This window comes from Sarcophilus harrisii, chromosome 6 (assembly GCF_902635505.1).
Source record: "Sarcophilus harrisii chromosome 6, mSarHar1.11, whole genome shotgun sequence".
Taxonomy (NCBI): domain Eukaryota; kingdom Metazoa; phylum Chordata; class Mammalia; order Dasyuromorphia; family Dasyuridae; genus Sarcophilus; species Sarcophilus harrisii.
Window position 1 is genome coordinate 28755052 of NC_045431.1, and position 16144 is coordinate 28771195.

A 16144-nucleotide genomic window follows, 5' to 3' on the forward strand; every position below is an offset into this window, starting at 1 on the left:
GGCAGGGGAAAACAAGACCCCAGTTAGGTCAAGGGAGGAGAGGGGGGCAAATCTGGGGCTGATGGTTCTAAGATAAACCACTTACTTTAACTAGGACAAAGCAACTAAAATGATAATACTGGAGTCCAAGATAAGGAATACCTATTTAATAAATTTTGCCCTGCTTTGATGAGAGGTAAAAAACCAAATTTTTATTACAGAGATTGCAGAAACTCTTTCCTTAAATGTAAAGTCAAAAAAAACAAAAAAAAAAACTAGGTTTAGAATGGATTCCTGTTTTCGTAGGGATTATTCAAAGATTTGCTACTAGTTCCCACTTCTAGAGAAGAAATCACATGAGCATGTTTAAAAACATGCTTACATAACCTTATTTGTTTGTTTCCCTCCAGGCTTTTGCTCCTAATGGCCCTGACCACATTGAAGCTCAAGGACCAACACAAAACAGGTCTCATGTGAAAAAAAAATTCTGCTGCCCTAGGCCTTCACCCATGACTATTGATTGGCTCAGACTAGAGTTGACCAAAGAATCATGGAGCACCACTGGACTGACTGGGCCTCCTCAGGCTCATCCCGTAATTGATCCCATCTACTCTGCAACCCCCTTAAGGAAGAAGGAATATAAAATACTGGAGAAACAAATATTTGTTTAGACTCAATTACTGACTGGGAGAAGGAATATAAAATAGTAGATAAATAAACTTTTGTTTAGGCTCAGTTCCTTACTGAGGTACCAATAAAAATCCAAGGCACATCCAAGGATCTGCAACTCAGATTTTCTCTGTATATGCCTTCCGATAATTACATCATAGGATCTGGTAGAGCAGGGGTTTGTCTTATTTGGTTTTTTTGGGGGGGTTTTTGTCTTTTTTTTAAAGAGATAATTGCCTACTGTTCATAGCAGAGAACATTTTGCTTCTACCTAAAGTTTTTGCTTAAATTTCTATTTTACCGTAGCCACAAATTAATAAAATCTTCGATCTTCGTATAGCAATTATTGAAGATAATTTATTACTCTAAATTGTCGAAATCATCAACTTATCTTTTCTCTCCTCAAATAGATTATAAGCTTCTTAAGGCCACTCCCTTATATAGGGTACAGAGTTAACATATTTATTAGGGAAGGAACTTGGGAACTGGGGGAGGAGGTCGATGGGAGAAAGCATTTAATTCAGCATCAACTATGTGTCAGACACTGTACTAAGTGCTCTGCAAATATTATCTCATCTGATCTTCACAACAACCCAATAAGAAAGGGCTATTATTACCCTATTAATTTTATAGATGAGGAAACTGGGACAATCACAGATTGTAGTAGTTACTATGTACTAAGCTACTAAGATATAAGACTATGTCAGAAATCAGTTAAACTACCTATTTTTTGGTTTTTCTTTAAAGACATGATATATAATAAATTATGAGCACTCTGGTCACTATTTACTATGAGCCTTGTCTAGTTTTTTAACTTTAACCCATACTGGTCTTCTCCGCTCAGCAACCCTGTGACTCACTAATGTCTCCTCCCTAAGCCACCATGTCCCATTTGTGTCTTTGTTATTGTTGAGTTTCATTCATGTCCAATTCTCCATGACCCCTTTTGGGGTTTTCTTGGCAAAGGTACTAGAATGGTTTGCCATTTCCTTCTCCAGTCCATTTTACAAATGAGGAAATTGAGGCAAACAGGATTAAGTGACTTGCCCACAGTCACAACAGCTAGTGACCAAGGCTAGATTTGACCTCATGAAACTGAGACTTCCCTTAATAGATATAACACTGTATCCACTATGGCGCCATCTAGGTGCTCCATTTATATCTTCTCTTTTTTAAACTGTAGGCACCTTGATGAAAGGGCTTATCTTGTTTTTAGCTTCAACCCTGTACCCATCACATAGTATGCAAATACTTAAGAAACTTTTCTAGTTACTAGTCTGCATTGGCCAAATTCCTTACACACTGTCCTCCCCCCAAAATAAAAATAAGTATCTTAAAATATGCAAAATTAAGTAATTATTCCTTTCAAGGTATCAAATAGACCAGAATCTCATTATAATGTGGTTCTTTATCACACAGATATATCAATTAGATAGCAAACATACTGAGGACAGTGTTAATCTGCATTTTTCACACATGAACTAGCACAGTGTCAGTATTGCAAACAACAAATAAAAACATTTATATAGAATTTAGGTTTACAAAACACTTTCCAAATATTTTCTCATTTGGTCCTAACATCTATCTTGATAGATATTTTTATATTTTTCTTTCTGAATAAGCAAAGTGAAGCAAATAAGGTTAAATGGCTGGCCCAGAGTCTCATAGGTAATAAGGAGCTAAAGTAGGATTTCAACTTGTTTTCCTAAATTCAAGAATAAGTTTCCACACATTTATACCTCACTACCCCCAAAATATTTGGCAATGGTTTCTTATAACCCATTATAACAAATGGATCATATTATGTCTCTCAAAGCATGAAATAACATGGTTACTTTCTACTATGGCTCTCATCACAATGGAGTTCTACTGTTACCAAGCATTATTTATCATTACTCTCTGAGTCAGGCAGGTAGAAAAACTGAGAAAACTTGAAGTATCAATGTTCTATTCAAGGTAACTTCATTATACATTTAAAAAGAATGACAAGATTTGTAATTTCATTTGCAATCATCTTTAAAATACTAATGAATGGAACTAACTGGATGGAGAATTTCTCAATATGATGTCTCTGATTAATTAATTGGGAAAGGGGGTCTTGCTCCCGTCCCATACACACTATATTATGGAATGCTTGTTTTACTCTGTAAATTAATTTTTAAGAACTATTCCTTTTTAGCAGCCTACAGTCTCCACCTAGACCACAAAGATTCTTAGGACAATACAAAACAGGATTTTTGGATGCGAACTGAAATCCTTCATTTAAGAGTAAATATTCATTAGTTCCTGCTTTTATAATTCTTGTGTGAAGCACAAAAAAATAAAACTCAACACAGTCCTCCTTGACTTTTAATGCATAACCTAATAGAAAAAAAAAAAAGAACAATTCAGCATTCCTGTCAATGAGTGCCCATAAGTAGTTATTTAAAAAAATTAAAAAAAAAAAAATCAGCCACTCCTCCTCCATCTTCTCCTTTGGTCAGAGCTATTACAATATTCTCTTAGCTATTTTCTCCAGTTCAAATCTTTCCTCTCACTAATCCATTTACATTACAGTGACCAATGTAAAATTCCTAGAGTAGAGGTCTCTAAAAATGTCCAGTGGCTGCCTCTAAGATAAAATACAGAATTATCAGTATTTCAGTATTTCATCTGTATCTGCCCTTCAAAATATGGCTCAGGTATCTCATCATGTTTTAAGGTCTTCTGACTTTTTATAATTCAGAAAAATTGCACTGCTTTGCTTTTCCTCATTTTTGTCAGTCTGGTTCTCATTTCCATGCTTTTTTTTTTTTTTTTTTTTTTTTTTTAAAATAGCTTTTACCCAATACCTAGTTTGGACAACTAGGCGGTGCAGCAATTAAGAGTGTTGACCCAGGAGTCAAGAAAAATAATCTTCCCAAGTTCAAATCTGGTTATCTGTAAAATGAACTGGACACTCTTAATGTGGCAAAAAATTGAAAATTGAGGGGCTGTCTATCAAGATGGGGAATGGCTGAACAATATATGACAGAATGAAATATTAATGTACTCTCAGAAATGGTGAACAGGCAGATTTCAGAGAAACCTAGAAAGACTTATGTGAACTAATGCAAAGTGAAGTTAGCAGAACCAGGGAAACACTGTATACAGTAAAAAATAACATTGGATGATGATTGAGAATAAATGACTTGGCTCTTTTCAGCAACACAATCCCCAAATCCAAGACAATTCCAAAAGACTTAAAAATACTATCCATCTCCAGAGAAAGAACTGCAGGAGTATGATTGCAGATTGAAGCATATTATCTTCTGCTTTTTATATTTTCCCCCCTCTTTGGGTCTGTTTTCTTTCACAACATAAATAACATAGTAATATGTTACTGTAACAAAATAACATAGTAATATCTCTGCACCCAGAGAGAAGATTGTGGGGACTGAGTGTGGAGCACAACATAGTATTTTTACTTTGTTGTTTGCTTGCATTTTGTTTTCTTTCTCATTGTTTTCCTTTTCGATGAGATTTTTCTTGTACAACATGATACATGTATAGAAGAAATGCACATGTTTAATATATGTTGCATTATTTGCTACCTAAGGGAGATAGGGAGGAAGGGAAGTAGAAAAAAATTGGAACACAAGATTTTTCAAAGTAGAATGTTGAAAACTATTTACACACTTCCGAAAATATAAAAAGCTTTAAAAAATAAATTTTAAAAAACGAGTTAAAGAAATGGCAAATGACTTCTATATCTTTCCCAAGCAAAATCCAAATGGGATGAAAAGTCAAACTGCAACTCCCAACAACAGCAAAAATTATTTTTACCTGCACCGGTCTCTCCTTACCTTTGCCTCTTAGAAGGCCTAGCTTTCTCCAAAGCTCACCTCAGCTCCAGTGAATGAGGCCATTAACTCCCCATCTTTGCAACTACTAGTATGCCCCCTCCTATCTCAAAACTATCTGGTTTATTATGTATATATTTTGTTTTTTCCTTCCGTCAGGCAAGTGGCAACTTGGATACCAATGGATAACTTTGCCAAGAAGCCCCCATGGGCAGTATGCTATGGTCCACCAGGTAACAATGAATGAAGAGGTGGATACCACTGAACAACAATAGGCAGTCAGTGAGCATTTATTAGGCACTTCTCATATGCCTGGCACTGGGATACCAAGAAAAGTAAAACACTCTCTTCCTTCAAGAAGCTCAGAGGGAGAGAGAGCCAGCTAATACAAGGAATACAGAATACATACAGAGTAGAAAGAAGGTAATCTCTCAGAGGATGGCACTCCGCAGGCAGTTTTCCCAAAGCTGCTTAAGGATGAATTTTTGATCTGTTTGTTCCTGTGGGGCTTAGCACAGACTAGGGTAGGAGACCATAGTAGGAAGTTAATAATAACTTACTATTTAGAATTATATTGTAATTACTTACTATTTAGAAAATTATATAAATTAATAGGTCTGTGAACCTAGTTACCTGTGGTTACCTAGTGAATAAGGTAACTACTGTTCAGATATTATTCATTTCTTGAACATACATGTCATGAACTCCTTATAGAATCCCCTACACCTCAAAGTTGAAAACAGGATCATTCTATTAAAAGTGTTGTCAAAACAAAACCCAGAAATTTCTCAGCATTGGCGAGCAAACCTGCATAACCAAAAGAGACTCTCGATCTGATCTTTCGAAAATGCAGGGAAAACATGTACAATGCTTTACTTGGTCCCAAATAAGAGATTTAAGATTAGCCACGCATGGAAATGATGAGTTATGATTGTCTCAAATATCCCAACGTTGCAGATGCTTCAGAGAAGTAATTTTACATACTATAGAATTTCCTTCCACAAATAAATGGTTCTCCACATTCTTTCCCTGAAGGGATCCATTGAGGTACAGCAATAAAACACTCTTCTGATAGGAACTCAGTGATAGAGTTAACTCTCAATTATCTTGAGGTTAATTGAGTAGGACCCTTGCATTTTCTCTGAACCTCAATCCCAGAGGCCTCCTTCTTGGTCACTTCCTTACTGGTTAGAAATTCCTCCAAAACTATGCAGTGTTGAAGAAAAATGTATCTTTTTTACATTGCTATTATCTTTGTAGCCCCAGCTTTATACAGCAAATGGCCCCGAAGAAGGTGGGATACCCATAGAAACCCATCTTTTATCCTTTTTTTTCCCTTACATTTGGCAAGTATAAAAAACTTCCACAACTGAACATTCTTCATTTACCAGAGGGTTTCATGCTATCACTTGCGAAGACATAAAAGTAAAACAAGACTCCAGGAAATAAGGAACCTACTAGAGAAATCAATTGAGAAAATTCTAAGCAGGTTTTCAGTGTTTGGTTTATTTTGTGTCACAGTCTAAGGCTACAGTTACAGAAATGAATTCACTGAATAATTATCAAAAAAATATATGAATATTGAAGGAATTCAAAACAAAGAGAAATCAACTATGAGATGTTCACCAAGGAGAATCTCAAATTGGACGTGGAAGGAAGCTAAGAATGTGCTGTATGAGTATTCAGTAAGAGGAGGGGAAAGGGCATTTCAAGGGTGTGTGGGAAACAAAGGCACTAGTAATTTTCTCTAGCAGCTACCCAGGGTAAAAGTATGAGAACCATCACAGCCCTAGGCAGAATTGCATAACAGGTATTTTTCTCCCTCCAGTGCCTTTCACCTCCTTTGGCTGTTCAAATCCTAGCTTTGTTCTCTCCCTTTCTATCCCCTCCCATCCCATTGCTCACTTCCAAACCTTCCAAAATTGCCTCTCTACAGCATCCCTCTCCACAAAATCCCATTGAAAATGTCTTCCAAGTTGCAGTGATTTTTTTTACCTTTCAAGCAAGCTAGTAAAAAAATATTAAGAATCCCCACTTTAAGGGATACTTGCATTTTAAAGAAATCAAATAAATGACTATTTGGTAAAAGCTCAGGGGTGCTTCTAGGGCCCTTTGTAAATTATTCCCTTCTTTCTCTTACTCAGTATTCCACTTGAGAAGGACCATGTTATCAGAGAGTTGATGCAATGAACAAGTGAGGGAGGGCTGTGCAAAGTCACCAGCCTCACTTTGTCCTCCAGAGCCATCTGGGTGCACTGGCCAGGTGTAGATCAGGAAGACTGGAGATGGCCCTGGATGAAATAGGAGACCTTAGCCTTTTTAAAGCTAGTCTTTAACAGGTCTCAGTTTGACTGAGGAAAAGGGCAATCTGTAATTAAGGATAAGTAAGAACTGAGGCAAACAATGACCTCTTATCAAGTCAAATTTTTTTTTTTTCTAAAAACGTTCATTCTTTTGAGCTAGAAAGAATCAGGGTGGGGAAGACTTGGGGTTTCTGGCCAAAACAGAAACAACAGCTATTTACATTTACTCCGAGTCAATAAAGACCCAAGCAAGGACTGGGGCTTGGTCTGTGACCTATTACTGACCAATCAATGAGAGTCAGATCTGGTTCACTGGCATGTCACGCCCTCATCTCCCAGATGTCAAGGTCAAGCAACCACAGGGAAAAGAACAGCCCAGCTGGGGTGCCCCAGTGTTCAATCAGCCAACACAACTTTTTTGTGGAGCTTGCTTTCTTTTCTTCCCTCCCTTCCCCCCTTTCTTTCTTTCTTCATAGGGCATCATACCTCACTTACAGGTACTTTGCCGCCCAAAATGTAATTTTTTAAAAAATTAGTCAATCCTCCCAAGTTATCTTGGGGTTTACTGGCTAGATTTCTCTCTTAAAGATTTAAACAGCATATCAGTACTCCACTAATGAAATCAGGACTGCCACCAAAAAACCCTTGCTGCAACAAAAAGCAGCAGAGCCACAATATGTGTACTGATAATTGCAGTTAGGGTAAGAGAATCAAAAGGAAAATCTGGGCCTTTAAATGCCAGCTGGGCAAGTTACTGAATCTCTAAGTCTTGCTTTTCTTTTAAAGGGGGTAAGGGAATAATAGCAATTATCTCACAGGACTGATGTGAGAATCAAATGAGACAATTATGTAAAACAACCTAAAATGCAAATATGAAATATAAGATAATTACAACAATAAATCCTGTATTAAGAAATGCACTGACATATTAGGAAATTTCTTGAACCATAATCCCTCAGATATGAATGAGATCCATGAAAATGTTTCCATGATGGGAAAGGATGATTCTATAATATAGTCTTAGTAGAAAAGGGAGGAGGAGGATATTGGGAAGAAATCAAGCCCATATGAACAGTGGGATTATTACTGAGCAGGAAACTGAAGGTGAATCCAAGAAATCTGTCGAGTTTTGTATTACTAAAAAAAAATTAAGGGCAGGCTGACTTCTTCAGACCACAAACCCACACTCTTATCTCACAATGCAGCTCCATCAAGTACCCAAAGATGAAACATTAGGTCCATCCCATCGGAAATCACCATCTTATTTCATTCATAATGGATGCCCACTTTCCTATCTGGTACAAAAATTGACCATCTTCTCATCCCTTCCTCCTCATCTCAAAAACAGTCCATGACCCCAGATAAGTATTACATGGCTGTCAATTTAGGAAATTATGTGTTAGATAACCAGTCTTGTTCTCATTGTGTCAAGAGAAAGCGAGTGAGTAAAAGAAGGGGTCATAACAACTGAGTGGGCCCTCTTTGGCAAACTGGTTAAACAGACATTTTGATTCTTTCTAGTCACCTTGTCGTCCAGATGGCTGGAGGAGAAAGTAAGGCTGATGACTCTTCCTTACTTAAATCCAATTGACTCAGTAGACATATTTGTAAGATAAAATCCTCAAAAAAATGACATATATCCTGTAACTCCTCTCGTGACCTAAAATAACACCATGAAATGAGAACTACTTAATAAACACCTATTTTGTTTGGTGATAAATAGTTTCCTCCTTTTAGGCTAAAAAGCGTAAGCACTGATGTACTGTTGGTGGAGACGTGAATTGCTGTAACCATTCTGAAAAACTATTTGGAATTACATTGGGTGTTTACAACAGTCACCACTAGTGATGATGGCAAAAAATTTGGTTTAATAATTCTATCCTCAAATCACCTCGCCCTGATTTATAGCATTCACCCTGGTGTCTCAGATCAGTAGGTATGTAAAAATTCTGCAAATCTTGAAAACATTCAAAAACTCTGCTTGTACTAAGGCTTTGACTGCCAGCATGGAGAGAAACAGAAACATTGCCTACCCAGCAAGGGCAAGGTCATTTGACCTGAAATATTCATTCTGATAAGAAAAGAGCTCCTCATTGGCTCACCTGTGATCCCCCTCCCCCCTCTCTCCCAATTCCAATTCCTCTTAGATGTCATTGCACCTGCCACCATGCAATCTGGCTCTTGGGGCTCTGTGCCCCAGGAGGGAACACATGAACACACACACACACACACACACACACACACACATATATGTTTTTTTTTGGTGGGGTGGTGGTGGTATATGACTCTATCTGATATTGCAAGGGAAGGTGGTGAAGGTTACAATTGCTCCCAGTACCTATCCCTGCTTGTATATAATAAATACAACTGGAGAAGAAAGGAGCTCAAAACCCAAGTAGTTTGCTGCCTCCACTGGTCAATAGCCAGTTCAATTCAATGGGCTCTTAAATCAAGTCTCTACCATATACTAGATAATGCGATAAATCTTAGAAAGAAAAAAGGGGGGAAAAAAGCAAAACCAGCCTCTAACTTCAAGGTGGAGTTGGTGGGATGAAGAAAAAAAAGCATTAACTACTTTGGGGGAAGGAGGGATACAGTACTGGCTCCAAAGAGATGGTACTTTATCTCCACTTAAAAATCATCCACCAAGGAGAGGACGTAAGGAGAGAGAGTTTCTGCAGAGTATCGATCAAACTTTTCCGCAAAATGTAAATAGGAATTAGACCCATGTGACTATAATGGAGAGGACTAATGGGAGATCCACTGAGAGAGTTGGTCATCAGATTTGGAAGAGCTCGAAATGCAAAACAAATAAGTTTGTACAATAGACAGCCACTGAACCTCCTTGAGTTTATGAATGTCACAGTCAGACCCGTGGTTAGGAAGGAATATTGATTTGTCAGCTTGTAGACAATGGAGGTGGTGGTGGGGAGACAAATTGGGAAGTTATGCAATAGTTTAGGCAAAGGGCTTGAAGGTGGGTTGTTAGTGGAGGGAAAAGGGATGGATGGGAAAGATGAGTAGGTAGAATTGGAAGGTTCAATTGGATATGGTATAGAGGGGTGAGCGTTAGGATGAGAAAGAATGAGATGAGAATGAGAATATAAGTTCAAAGTTGTGATTTAGTCAGTCTATCCCTCAATCAGTAAATATTTCACCAGCTGTGTACATGCCAGGTACAATGCAAAACACTGGGGTTACAAAGAAGAGCAAAACTTGGCTCTCAAGAAAGAACAACAAGCAAACAATTATGAATCAATAACTATACAGGATAAAGTAATCATTAACAAAAGGAAGAGAATTAGTATTAAAGACACGTTAAGAAAAGCTTCCCACCTATAGAGGGTGGAATTTCAGGTGGTTCTTGAAAGAAGGAGCTGGAGACGATTGGTGGGGACAAGTGACTGTTTCTCCAAAAATAGACTGACCTCTGCCAAAGACCCCCAAGGTAGTGATGGGTACCTTACCTTTCATTGTATTTAGTTAGAACAGTAAGTGCTACCTAAACTCACTTATGAACACAGCACAGTCCTTCTGTTTTTTTATATATCCACTTCCTGAAATTCAACTGAAGAATGCAGGGCCATTGAATTATGCTTCATTTAATACAATCAGTTTCAGTTGTGGCCAAGATGCTAATCACAATCTTTGTTCTTACCTATAGGATGATAGATGGTCTACAAGTAATACCAGAGACAGGAACTTTCTAAAATCATGGGAACGCCTAAAATTGTAGAAGCTAGTAGTCATTCTGAAGAACACGGTGTTGGCCAACTAAACAGCACCCAGTGAAAAACTAGAGATAAAGAGTTATGTGAGACAGTCTGCTATAATGAGAGTTTGAGGTCTGGTGAGAGAAAGGCTACAAATTTTTTGATTGAGATGATCTCTTGGATCTTCCTCAGCTCAAAAAATTATAATGTTTAGTTCTGTGGAAACACTGAAGTGGCCATTCTAATGGTTGGCCATATTAGGCCACCATTTCTACGAAAAAGAAAAATTTCTTTCTTGCCCATTTCTTTTCTCTGCTTTTGTTTTTAAAAAAACTATTGGTTATCCCAGTAGACTTTGACATCCACATCCAGAGAGAGAGCTATGGAGACTGAATGTGAATCAAAGCATACATACACATGCACATATAATAGAATTTCCATCTTTTTTGTTATTATTGTGTATTTTTTTCTTGTATTTTCTTTCTTTTTGATCTGATATTTTTGCACAGCATGACCTATACAGAAATATATTTAAAAGAATTGCACGTGTTTAACCTATATTGGATTGTTTGCTATCTTGAGGAGGGAGGGAAAGAAAGGGAGAAACATTGCAGACTGGTGCAATGTGCCTCCAACATATAGCACACATACCCCACTCCCCCACAGAGATAAATACATACACATATTTTGCACATATGGAAAATGTGATTTAATGGACAGTATCTTGAAGATATTGTTAAAAGAAAATGTTGATCTTGTTTCTAAGGACTTATATTCTCTAATAGGTCATAGGAACACGTCTAATTATCCATCTGTAGGAGGTTCCCTGAACCCTTTTAGGAGGAGAGCAAAGAAGGTGCAGCAGATGTTTCCCATCCGTAAAAATGCTTTTGTCTGGCATTGGAATCGGGAGAATTCAGTGCAGATGGATTTATGGAAGTCATCCAACTTTGACAATCCCACTTGATACATTTGTATAGCAACATTAAAAAGCAGCATGGGTTAGAGAAAAATCACATTCATTCATCCATTCAATGAACATGAGCTACTCAGAGCAAGAGGTATAAAGATACATATAGAAGACCCGGTCCCACAACCTCCTGAGAGGGCAGCTGGTCTACCTTGCCTTTTCCTTATCATCCTTTCGTCTTCTGTTATCCATATACTCATTTCACCTAACCTTCTATCATTAATGTTTTCTGCACATAAATACTTCTGCAGAAAACCTGTCAGTAAACACCTCAAAAATTCTCTTTAAGCACGGATGATGTGTTGGAGGTGGAAGGTCCACAAAAAGGCTGTCTAGAAAACAGCAACTGACTGACACCCAAATGGAAGATTTAGAGCAGTGAAATGCTTTCTTACTGCTCCAGGGACTCCAGTTTAATTTATTTTTGAATCTGAGCCTACCTATGTAAGAGGTCTCCAACAAGAACAAGAAAATAATACAAACTCAATTGACTCCAACAAACATTTATTTAAAAAGCACTAGGGTATTTGATAGAGCACAATCCAAATGTTTAGGAAGACAGCTTTTGGAGTTAAACTCATTTTACTTTTCCATTTCTGAGTTAAATTACAAGAATAAGTTGCCATTTAAAAAAAAAAATGGATTGTGAAATACTATCTTTTTTGTCTTAGTGGACACCAATCAACCATGAGCTAGCTGTTGGCCCATCTGTGACAAGGATTTCCTATTTTGGAAGTCATTCTATTTAACTTTCCTGTTTGAGGGGAAAGGGAGGGGAAAGAGCCTCAGATAATATCATCTTGCCCATACCACTCATTTTTGGTCTTAATCATTTTCTCTATCACAGCTATTTCATGTGTTTATGTCTACTCCATACACTTATGAATCAGTCAAAGGCAAAAAAAAATTGTTATCTCCCAACAGCATCAAAAATAGCGCTAATACATAGGAGACATTCATTAAACATTCAGTTAAGGAGCAAGTAAAATCACACTAAATGTCTAAGTAAATGGAGATTCCTCTAAGGCTTTAAAAAACAAAACAAAACCCAAAATTTACTTCTACCTATAATCAGAAATTGAGAAATGAACATGATGTCTCTTAAGGAGCTCTCTCAATAACCCTAAGTAGCCCTTCCAATTTACTGGATACTACTGAAAATCTGGCTTAACCAGTTAGTCTGCTTAAACTTTCAAATGTCCTTCAATGAGAAACCCCAAGAAAAACAAGTAATTGTGTGTTTGCTTGAAAAGAATGTCCAGAGATTATATGGATTTCCCCCACCTCAGGTTCATTTATTAATGTCTTTGTTGATTTACTCAGGCAGATAATTCCCTAAAGTATATAATCGGGTTCCTACCCAAATTTTCAATTAGATTGATCTTTTTGGAATTGATATCCAGTGATAACACTTGATCTTGACCTTCATTACAGTAATCCAGAGAATTGTGTTACTTTTCATATCAAAAAATGGGAGGATAAATAAGGTAGTTTAGCTAATAAATTAGTTTACCTGATGAAAAAAAGCAGGTTGCCTTGTGTAAGTGGAAAAAATAATGAATTTAAGTCAGAGACCTAGCCCAATCGACAATCTTTATTGAAAAGACCTAAAATTGGACTCCAAATGAAGCTGCTGGACTAAAGAGCTTTGATGTCCCTAACAAGTTTTAGGTGGGATCATTGAATAAATACTTCTTCCATGTGACTGATCTAATTAAAAGATTTCATTCCAACAAACCTCTTGTTTGCAAAAGCAAGGAAGTTAAGAGGATTAGCTGTTTCCCTGTTAGTCAAACTAGGAAACAGAGATGCTGCTGTTCATTTAAAAATTTGTTAACTGGTTAGAGTTGAGGCAAAGTTGGTGTGGAATGAAATTAATCTGCTAAAAGAAAAAAAAAAACACTTTGTTAAATCCCATGGTATTCTTTCTCTTTCATAATTGTTATCAAGAGATCAAAAGATAACACGATTTTGACTATGTAAGAAAGCTAAGATACCACGTACACATGTATCACAATTACATCATTTTACCTTCCATCAGACTATGACAAAGAATCTTGATTTTTTAAAATATACAAAATATAACTAAACTCTCCTTACCTGGTCTCCTACAGGAGCAGACTTGAATTTTGGAAGAAACAAAGCTCGTGTACTTATATTTCACAGCAAAATCCAGCCTGTTTCATTCGGCCTATGTATTTTTCAGTCAAAATTAAAACCCAGGCAACATTCTAAAACTTAGGTGGTTTCAGCACAAGATCAAATATAGCAAATGTGCTCCTAATGTTATTAAGAGAGACCATGAAAAGTTTACACAACAATGGTTATCGTAGCTCATACCTACTGAGAACAGCCTTAAGGTCATTAAATCTACTGAGCAAGGACAGAGCAGACATTGCTCCACAATTTCAGATACAGCTAGGAGAGATTCTGACTTCCTGGAAGTAAAGTGCTACTCTCTACACTATCATGACTTCCACTACTTCTTCCTCCCCTCAATTTATATACCTCTTCAAAGAAAGATAGAGTAGGAAAAAACCATTGATTCTGAGTTCAAATACTGCCTTTGACACTAACTACTTGTATCATCTTGGGCAAATCACTGTAGGCTCCTCGGGGTTCAGTTCCTTCATCTGCAAAAAGAGGACAATTGGATAAAAGTAGCTAGAAATCCCTTCTACCTCTAAGTCTCTGATCCCATGAATTCAACTCAACAAGTGCAGACATTTAGATATGTCAAGATGGGTCCTGAGAACAGAAAGCTTTTGGAACAGGTTGCCAGAAATACACAGGTGAAATTTATTAAAAAGAGACCTATATAATCAAATGCTAAATAGGTACAGCTAAGTGGGGAACTGGATGGAGCCGAGCATGGAATAGCAGACCAGCTAGTATTTGATCTTTCAATTAGGAATACCAATTTCCAAGTTCAAGATCCCCCTCTCTTTCCCCCTTCCCCCCCAACACTAAATGTGTGACTCGGGTATCTCCCTATTATTATTAGATCATATCAATTATAGTCCAGCATCGGGAGTTTCCATTTAAAGAGATCAAGAGAAATCCCAAGTCCAAATCCAACACCAAAAACTAGCCTTTCTCACTGATTTGTTGTCCAGAGAAAGAATTTAAGATGCTGTATAAATATTAGCATTATGGTTGTTACCAGAAACTTTAGACTCTGAATTCCCAGCAAATGACTTTTCTTTCTAACCCCATCACTTAGCACAAGGTCTGGCACACAGGAAGCATTTGATAACAGATCTTAGAATCATGTAGCTCTGGATTCAGATTCCCCTGGGGAAGTCACCTGGCAAGTATTTATTGGGAGAGACAAGTTTCCTTTCCTGTTATGGAAGCTCACCTATATTGATAAGAGACTGGTGATATCATTTGAATGAGGAGCTTCAGAGGAGGAAACCAATATTTTTTGTAAGATATTTGCAATTTTTCAATATATTATGTATAAATATTCCCATTAGATTCTGTTCAATTAGACAGTTAATTCCTTATATTTACTTTCCCTGACTCTGCCAGTCTGAGGCAGTGGATACCACCCCTCCCCACCACCAAGACAAAATAAGAACATCTAAGTTCACACCTGGTTTGAGACATTATCAGCTATATGACCCAAGGCAAGTCATTAAAACTTTCTGCCTCAGTTTCCTCATCTTTAAAAATAAAGACAATAGCACCAACCTCCCAAGATTATGAGGATCAAAAACACAGCACGGTGCCTGGTAAAAAGCACTTAATAAAATGCTTGGTTTTTTGTTTTTAATGTCTATTTCAAGGGCTTCTCAATACAGAAGCTAAATCATTGAATCAATCAGCAAACCTTTATCGAGCAGTTCCCATGTACCAGACCTTGGTTTTTTAAAGCGTGGAACAAAATTTATCGTTCTGAATTTGGGAAATGCTCAACAAGTACTTCAAGAAAAGGAGGTAAAGAGCATTTATGTTCTTCAATCATTTCTCATCCTGTCTTACTTTTATGAAGCCATTTGAATGTTCTTGGAAGAGATACTTGAGTAGTTTTTGCCATTTTACAGATGAGAAAAGCTGAGGCAAAGATTTCACCTCACATCTTCCCGATTCCAGCCCTGGGGCTACATCCAGGACACCACTTATTTACTCTATAGAATTTTAGGTCAAGACACCCAGCGGGTATGATGGATCAGTTGAGACTGTGCTATACAAAAACCATGACTGGGTAGCTGGGCAGCCACAGTGACTTCAGGGAGGCGACTACTAGGAGGAAGTAGTTTCCAGGTGATGCTAAAAAGATCAGCCTATAAAGCACATCATAACCATCCTTCCTCCCCCATCAGGCCATCCTTTAGTAATTTAACTTTTCCTTTTAAGTTGTTTTCAGCTGATTTCCCCAATACCCAATTAGGAGACAGAGGTAGAGGATCACAATTCTTTAAGACAGGTGACAGATCCAAAATTCTGCTGTCAAGATGAATGAGAAAATGGACCTTCCAAAAGAGAAATCATTCATCCAAGGAGCCCAGATCTGGGATTGGACCGCAAATCCAAAGTTCACTCTCCAGCTGCCTTCTTTGCATCTCAAAGCCCTATGACTATTTTAATAGGGTTTATATAAATAAACAAGGATATGGGGATCTAATATGTCTATATCAAGGAGGTAGTTAGGTAGTAAGTGGATAGAACACTGCTCATCTTCCA

The 16144-nt window shown here is 37.4% G+C and overlaps 1 protein-coding gene across 3 annotated transcripts in view; it reads right to left on the reverse strand.

Annotated features, from left to right (window-relative positions):
- RBM47 (RNA binding motif protein 47) overlaps positions 1 to 16144 on the reverse strand; it is a 140147-nt gene that overhangs the window by 92543 nt on the left and 31460 nt on the right. The window contains exon 1 of one of the 3 annotated variants that reach the window (XM_031942724.1): positions 13556 to 13986. The exons of the other annotated variants lie outside the window; for them this stretch is intronic. The gene's annotated coding sequence lies outside the window, so the exon portion shown is untranslated. Of the gene's footprint in view, positions 1 to 13555; positions 13987 to 16144 lie in introns of those variants that run through there. 3 annotated transcript variants of the gene reach the window in all.